This window comes from Eupeodes corollae, chromosome 1 (assembly GCF_945859685.1).
Source record: "Eupeodes corollae chromosome 1, idEupCoro1.1, whole genome shotgun sequence".
Taxonomy (NCBI): domain Eukaryota; kingdom Metazoa; phylum Arthropoda; class Insecta; order Diptera; family Syrphidae; genus Eupeodes; species Eupeodes corollae.
In genome coordinates this window covers 66,668,498-66,677,331 of record NC_079147.1, presented here as the reverse complement: position 1 = coordinate 66,677,331, position 8,834 = coordinate 66,668,498, and the positions used below count along the sequence as shown (strand labels likewise).

Below are 8,834 nucleotides of genomic sequence, written 5' to 3'. Positions count from 1 at the left end.
CTTTTATTGATTTTGTTTAGGTTTTTATTTTTTGTAAGAAAACTGTCAATTATATTTTTGTCAAAATTTTACCGAATGTTGGCAACAATATTTTTAAAAGGCGAAATTAGTTTAAAGCCAATATCTCAAAGTTTACAAAAGATATTTAAGTCCAAAATCTATTATTACCATTTTTTGTTAAGTTTTTTGTTGGTTTTTAATTTTTTGAAAAAAAAAAAAACTGTCAATTGATTTTTTTTCAAAACATTACTGAATGTTCAAATATTTTGTAAGAAATAAAATTAGTTTAAGGCCAATGTCCCAAAATTTTGAAAAGTTATTTGAGTCGAAAATCAATTTGTCCTATGTTTAACAATCACTCGGTATCAAAAAAGGCAACTCTCGAGATGCACAAAACTGTTTTGCTTGTCAGGAATCAAGAAGAGAATCATATTTTGAAAGCTCTGGAAAGGTATAGCATATACACAAATATGGTTCGCGTTGTTGGATACATGCTTAGATTTGTAAAAGTTTGCAGAGTTATTAAGATCAAAAAGCGAAAGGCAAACAATTTGCCACTTTCTAAAGAAGATGTTAAATTTCTAGATTTTGAAAAGGACAATTTTCGAAAAATATTACTGTCTGTCGATGAGACACAATGTGCAGAAGCAATGATTGCATGGAATATCCAACAGGAACACTTTGCTCAGGAAATAAATTTGCTAAAAAATAGGGAAAGTTTGAAGAGCTCAATGAAATGGCTAAATCCATTCCTTGAAGAGTACAGGGGAATGAAAATTGCGAAAGTAGGAGGCAGGTTGCAGAAAGCAGCAATTCCAGAAGAGCAGAAGCACCCCATTCTTCTTCCAAGAGACGCTCATGTTGTAACATGCTTTGTCAGAGATCTTTACTTGAAAAATTACCATGCAGGACCAAAAGCACTTTTAGCTCTTATAAGGCAGTAGTTCTGGATAATAAACGCAAGGGAAATAGCACGTGGTACGGTGAGAAGATGTATTCCTTGTGTCCGATATCGCCCAAAACTTATGGAGCAGGTAATGGGAGACCTACCTGCTGACCGTATAACTCCAGCACCACGTTAATTTCAGAACTGCGGTGTTGATTTTTGTGGACCATTCTTCACATATTTAAAAATTCGTGGGAAAACACCTTATAAGACATATATACCAGTATTTGTGTGTTTTTCTTCGAAAGCAGTTCATCTTGAAGCTGTATCAGATTTGTCCTCTAAAGCATTTGGCCGTCGTGGTCTTCCACAGAAAATATTTTGTGATAATGCCACAAATTTTGTAGGAACGAGGTCCAACAATTTTTGTTTTCAAATAATACAAAAAGCCATATTGAAAATTTTTGTACTAATCAAAATGTATCTTTTAATTTTATTCCACCTAGGGCTCCTCACTTTGGCGGTCTCTGAGAGTCAGCCGTAAAAATTGCAAAAGGCAACTTGTACCGTACTTTGGAGAACGCAAAACTCACGTTCGAGGAGCTCTCAACGGCACTGGTGGAAATCGAAGCGGTGATGAATTCACGTCCTTTAACACCAATGTCATCAGATTCAAGCGATTTAAAAGTCCTGACGCCTGGGCACTTTTTAATTGGTTCATCTTTGAAGGCCATTCCAGAACCTATAATTGAAGTCGAAGATATATCCTACCTTCAAAGATAGCGTCGCATTCAGGCAGTAAAGTCACACTTTTGGCGGCGTTGGACATCCGAGTATTTAACCGAGTTACAGTCCCGCTCTAAAAGGGTGAAAGATCAGCCTAATCTCAACATTGGAGCCATGGTTGTTGTAAATGAAGACAACACACCACCCCAACAGTAGTTGGTAGGAAGAGTCATCAAGGTCATACTTGGAAAAGATGGATGTGTTCGAGTAGCAGATGTAAAGACGACAAAAGGCATTATACATCCTCCAATTCGAAAGCTTGCTCTGCTTCCTGTTTGAAAGGGGTCCTTTCAAAGTGCGGGGAATGTTGGAGCCCAACACATTCAATAACAAAAACTTAACAATAAAATGAATTGAAATACCTAATATTAGTTGTAGCGAATAAGCTACTAGCCATTTCAAAAATTTATATTTTAAATATACCGCCTTAATACCAAGGTTCGCCATATTTGTAATGTCATCATATTGAACTAAAAACAGGTGTTACATTTTAAACTAAAATAAATAAAGAAGATTATTGATGTCAAGTCACGTTACACAAACAGGTCGTATTCATTCTGTGGGAAAGTAATTTTTACCATCGTTAGTTCTTGCGTTTATAATTAAAAAAGTTGGTTTCAAAAATATAATTCGTTTAAAAAAAAAATTTCCTGAAAATTAAATCAAATTTTTCTATTTCACGATTTGTAAAAGAGTGCTACGGTTATGATAATCTGGTGACCTAAGAGCCTTACTTATTGGCATGCTCGCATACGCACGGCTGGGTGACGTCGGATTAGGGAGTGGTTCTTGCTCCTAGGTAGCCAGTCGCACCAAAGGAAAACTTTCTTGATGCCAAGGTTTACGAAAAACTTCATGACTGCGGACGGACATCTTCTTTCACCTTACCAATTTACCAGGCGACAGGTGTTGAAGTCGCTCATGGTCTCTGTTTCCCTCCCTACCTGCTTTCGCAGACGCCTTGACAGTTCGTGTACCTTGGTGAAATTAATTCGAACTGTCCCTTAACTTGCTCCTAGGTTGCTCTACACAACTCTCAATTTGGCAACATAATTTCCCTTACTCACCCAAATACTTTTTAATCTAAAACATTATGATTTAGAATTTTATTCAATAATTAAAATTTTTGTATGTTTTATAAACATTCTAATCTCATAGATGAACGTAAATGTATGTAAATATTTTATTTTTTTTTTTCAAATTTAAATTAGTTAATTTAAAAAGAAGTTTAGGTTAAATGGCAAAATAAATCAATGTAAATAGTAAATAATATAAAAAAGACAACCTGTCAAAAATATAGTGGTAGTTTGGCCTGTGGGAAAGAGAAAAATAACTGTTTTATCGCTCGGAGACTAACCGCTTACGGGGATCCTGTGCACAGATTCCAATGGGTTCCAATCGAGAGAAGATTTCAAGTGGGTAAATTTCCAGCTCACCGCCAAACCATAACTATCACACTCACTTTCTTCTTAGATTATTTTAACTTTTTTTTTGTATTGAAAATTTTAGATCAAAAAAATTATATTTTTTTATAAAACTCAACTATTTGGCTTACTTTTTCTTTGTTGTACTTATTATGCACTCACTCTCTATTCTTAATTTTTTTTATTACTTTTTTTTCAAATTTAATGAAATTTGTTTTGTTTTTTTTTTTTCTTTTTCTATTCCCTTTTATAATTTTTGTCTAACTGACAGTTAATCCACCTTCGGGTTATATCAATTCGACGCTTTGCGTGAGACCAGGTGGGATTGCAATCCCCTCCTTTTCACCGCACCAAGCCGCACCGATCGGGGCCTCAGCCAGCCGATTGGTTTCGCGACTTTCACTTGACTGAGCTGTAGAATGGATTTAAGCTTCTTGTTCGGGTGTCTATGCCTTCCATTCAGTGATCCGTTCAGGGAAGGAAGCCGTTACTGAGCTAGAAGCTGAGAGGAAAACGGCAAGTGCTCCAGTTATCGGATTTGAAGCGAAGAACTTGGCCTTGGCCTTGAACTTGAAGTTTATTTTTTTGTGTTCGCTTTTTGCAAATGTCAAAAGGCCGATAATTCGGTGTTCTGCACAGAGGCGTCCTAATAATGAAACATAATTCGTGTTTTAGCCCTTTTGGTCTTTTTTCAGAGATAATTTATAAAAAATATGTTTGGTTTTAAACTAAAATATGATTTATAAATTTACCTCGTGAGGTTCAAAGTCTCGATTAGGTTGTCATATGCCAGTAAAGGCGTCTTGCGGCTTAAAGATAATTGCTTTTTTTTAATATTACAAGTTGATTTTATATTTTTTAAAAGATGTAAAGAATTCCCCAATTCTATTAGAACTTATTCTGAGGATGAGATCCTACACGCTTGGTGGTCGAATTGAAAAGACCTATACTCAGAATTTTGTTGGGAAGCTACATGGTTCATGTGGTTGGTACCCACTGTTTCCTGAGTGAAGTGAGCAACTAAAGCGAGCTAGTTTGAACTTCAAATTCCATAGGTGATTTCCCGAAAACAGGGTGCAACAAAATATTTTTTTTTGGAGTTTAGGAAGATGGTTAAGATTCGTAACAAGAGCAAATCGTTCATACTTCTTTGATTTCACGCTACAATATATTATATAAAATATAATTCAAGTCTCTTGTGTCACTGGTTCGCGATTTAGGGTTAACCAAAATGTTCACCTTTTTTTTAAACTACTATGGTAAAAAAAAACACAAACTCAATTTTATTGAGAGCCCTTTCTCCATTTTTTTGCCTTATTATATGTATAACAAAATTTATTTGAAATCGATATCTCTTCTGGTTCTTGAGCTATGGACGACGAAAAAACCGTCGCGAACGTACGGACGTACGAACGTACGTACACACGCACGCACAGACATCTTTCTAAAAATCTTTTATTTCGACTCCAGGGACTTTGAAACGTCGAGAAATGTCAAAATTTTCAATTTGACACGTCGGACCCATTACAATAACTTCCTATGGGAAGCTAATAATTGTCAGTTGAGTTTTTCTGAAAGTCTAACTTAAAAATGACCGACACTTATTTTAATATGATGAAATAGTTTGATTTCAAAATTTATTTTTGTTGACGAGATTTTTAGTCGAATACCAATATTAGTACCATTTTTTGAATATATTAACATTCTAGGGACCTTGAAATCAAAAAATGTCAAAATTTTCCATTCGACAAATCGGACCGATTGCGAAAACTTCCGATTGGAAGTTAATTAATATTTCTTTTTAAATCCAAAACAAAAATATTTAAATTTTTGACAATCGAAAACAAATTATTTAAATCGGTTTATTAGTTGTTGAGAAAGCCTTAAAAAGGTTGTACGGAGGATCCCTTTCTGGAAAAACAAAAAATAATTGTTTGTTAAGTTTAGAAAACAAAATTAAGAGACAATTTTATAAAAATCTATTGCTTCGTTTTTGAGAAAATTTTCAATTTCGATTTCTGACCAAAAAATTCATATCGGGACTACTATTACTTTGAGACTTAAGAATATTACAAAACCCTAAAGCGAACCTACTTAATACATAAACTTCCAAGTTTAAACTCAATCAACTCAATGGTTTGGAATGTTAAAAAGAGGACAGACGGATGCATTCGGGGATCCCACTTTTTTCGACTTCTCTACCATCGCAATGCCATGTTTTAATAAAACCTTGACTTCGAATTTTTTAACGACCACAATATTTGCCATATACGAGTATGTATGTGGGGTTCTAGCTCCTTCTGTCTAGTTGTTCTTTATTTTACTTAAATAAAACACTAATTTATATTTAATGAAATAGATTGTACTTTAATTAATAACTTTAAACAGAGCAAAAACTTCGAAGCGTCTTATCCTCTTGACGGATGGATTGCGAATGCGTGATGACTCTTTGTGTTCTCTCCTGCTGACACTATATACAGAATACGAAAGGAAAGGATAGAAATAGAAGGGACGCTAGTTCTCTTTTGTTATGCCTGTCCGTTTATTAAGTGGTCGGTTCTGTCTCGTTTGTCTGTTGGAGTAGGGTGATGTGTCGAGGTTTGGCCAATCCCACGCGTATATGTATGTAGTTCCTATATGTCACAAAAAAATGTGGGTCTTTTTATAACTGGTCAGCAAAATTAATAATTTTTCTTTCCCACAACCAAAACAACACTTTATAAAGGATTAAGTTGTGTGGAAATTTCCCTCTTACTTCAAGTTTGATTCGAACTTTGATTTCAACAATCTAACTATGTGTCGCGACATTCCATTGAGAACTAGGGCCTAGTGACATACAACTCTCAACCATTCTTTTGTGCGAGTTTTTTTACAAAAAATACTAACCTAAAAGTTGGTAAAAATTGGATTTTTGACTCTTAACTTTTCAAAAATTAAAGATATTGGCGCAAAATTTTAAACAACCTATTATTAAGGCCTTAGCACGATACTAGTTAACAATTTACTATATACATAGTAATCTACTAACTTTTCACTAATTTTAAACACTTTTTATTGTTTTGCTAACTAGTATCATGCTAAAACCATTTTATTAAAAAAAAAACATGAACACATCTAAATAATGACAGATTGTGGAGCAAACAAAACAAACATACCTTAATATTTTTGCAAATGTCAAAGTGACAACATTGAATTTGTATTTTCTTTTTTCATTTAGTTTTCATAGCTCGCCGTGGTTTATTTATTTATTTATATTTTTTCGTTTTTCGGAATTAACTTGCAATTTATAAAAGATTGAAATAAAATAACAAGATGTTGCGATTGGCATTAACTGTGCCTTTGAGGCTTACACAACAAATTAAATCCGAACTTCAAAACAATGCTGGCTTTGTGAAGAAACAAGAAACGTCCCGGAGTCACTAGAAGTCGTCTACAGCAAGGACAAACATTGAAAGAGAAGTTGATGGGACCTCCGGGAGCAAATGGTAAGAAACTTAATATCACAACATAAGAATTCGATGGGGAATATAGACATTTTTTTCTCGTTTAAAGCTTATTCTATTGGTAAAGGTGCTGCAGCTGTAGGCATGGGTGCACTCTGCTATTATGGTGTCGGTCTAGGAAGTCCCACTAACATCCAACACAATTCAATGTACATTCAGTCACGAATCATCCCTAAAAATACCAATTTCCTAACTTGAATGTTGGTTAGAGACAAAATTCACACTACCTACGGATACTTCGGAGCCTCTGTGGCATTGACAGCTGCAAGTGCTGTTGCAGTGTTTAGAACACCAAGACTCTTGAACTTGGTAACCCGCAATGGATGGATGGTAAGATTTTCTTTGACTTTAAATGTGAGTTAATTTTTGTTAACATTTTGTTTTCAATTCAAGTCGATGCTTGGAACCGTTGCTGTCATGATTAGTTCTGGTGTGGCAACAAAGGCAATCCCATACTCACCCGGTCTAGGTACAAAACAACTTGCCTGGACAGCACATTGTGCCATTATTGGTGGTGTAGTGGCTCCACTTTGCTTTTTGCGTAGACCAATTCTGACAGGGGTTCCCTCCATACTGCTGGTATTGTTGGTGGACTCTCCACTGTGCCAGTTTGTGCTCCAAGTGATAAGTTCCTGTATATGGGTGGTCCCTTGGCAATCGGACTTAGGTTCGTTTTTGCCTCGTCGTTGGCTTCAATGTGGCTCCCACCCACCACCATGCTAGGAGCTGGTTTGGCTTCGATGTCTCTCTACGGAGGACTAGTATTATTCAGTGGATTCTTACTCTACGATACACAACGCATTGTCCGCAAAGACGAGACCTATCCAGCATTATTCACACAGAGACCATTTGATCCATTTAATGAGTGAGTTTTATTTGGTTTATCTCTGGTTCTTGCTTCTTTAACTCTCTTGTTTATTTTAGATCCCTATCAATTTATGTGGACACACTTAACATATTTATTCGAATTGCATCCATTTTGGCTGGAGGCGGTCAACGACGGAAGTAAACTCAAATTTCCGAGTAAATGATCGAATGGTCGCAGTGCAAGGCTGTGTTGTGTGATATTTTATAATTGAATCGATAAATCGAAATTAAAATTGAATGAAATGTAGAAGCATAGAAAAAATATAAAACCAAAAATAAATTATTTGTTCATTGTTCGATGCTTTACGTTTGTGGTTTTAAGTTGTTTTGCAGTACCACGAAAGAAGATAATAGAAAGGGAAGGAAGGGAAACAGTGCAGGTTGCACAAAATATTGAACTACCTTATGAAAGTTGTATAGAGCTAATTAGAATGTAATTGCTTAAATAAGGAATTTATTCATCTTGTGGCTTCGCGATGGCGTGATGTATTTATTTTTAAAATGATGTGGAAGACAGAATGACCCCCGCCAAGTCAAGTTTCAAGTATTTAATACAAAAGTTTCAGGGATGAAGGGGCGCCATTGTCGTGAGCCCATTCCACCCGTCCCCACAACTTCAGTTGAAACTTCTTGAATGAGAATGTTTGCACTTCAAGAATTTTCAAAAAATTGAATCTTGAGAGAATACATACCATATAGAAAATATTCAATGTGTGAAAGGGAGTACTTGGATATTTTCATTTTATGAGCAGGGTGGTGATATACTGATGATTTTGTGATCGTGTGGGATTAAGGAGTAGGTACAGAAAACCTGTTTCACCTCAACTATGATTCTCAATCTCACGCATTTAGGACAGCAAAGAAAAATGCGCATTGGAAAGATTGGTAAATGTAAATCTAAACTTTGTTAGTATGATTTATATTGGATTCACAAAAACTGCAGTGTGACCCTAGCCTAATTGTAATTAGCAATCAGATACACAAATGCATATGTATGTACCTACATATTTTAATGGATACACTTTTGAGTGCGTTTGTGTAGGTATTAGGTTTTTCAAGTAACGGTTTATAGCACTTACATTTTATTTCGATTGTTTTGCAGTAAGAGTTCGTTAGATTAAATAAAATTAAAAAATGTCGCAAGGAAAGGTAATATAAAACAAAAACTCAAAAGAACACTTATGGACCCTATTATTTTATTTTAGGTAATCAGACAGCAATGGACAAGGATGAAGGTTGCTGCAAAGCAATCCAGAATAGCAACAAAAAAAGCGGTCAAAGCAACAGGCAATGTGGTTCCCGTTCCAGTTTCTGATCCGACGGATATTTTAGTTCAGGCTATGATAGAAGATCAGTTGCAGGAAGATA

General features: G+C 35.2%; 1 pseudogene; it reads left to right on the top strand.

The window, feature by feature from the left end:
• Positions 1-470: 470 nt before the first annotated feature.
• On the top strand, positions 471-7,772 carry LOC129939902 (growth hormone-inducible transmembrane protein-like; annotated as a pseudogene).
• The last annotated feature ends 1,062 nt before the right edge of the window (positions 7,773-8,834 follow it).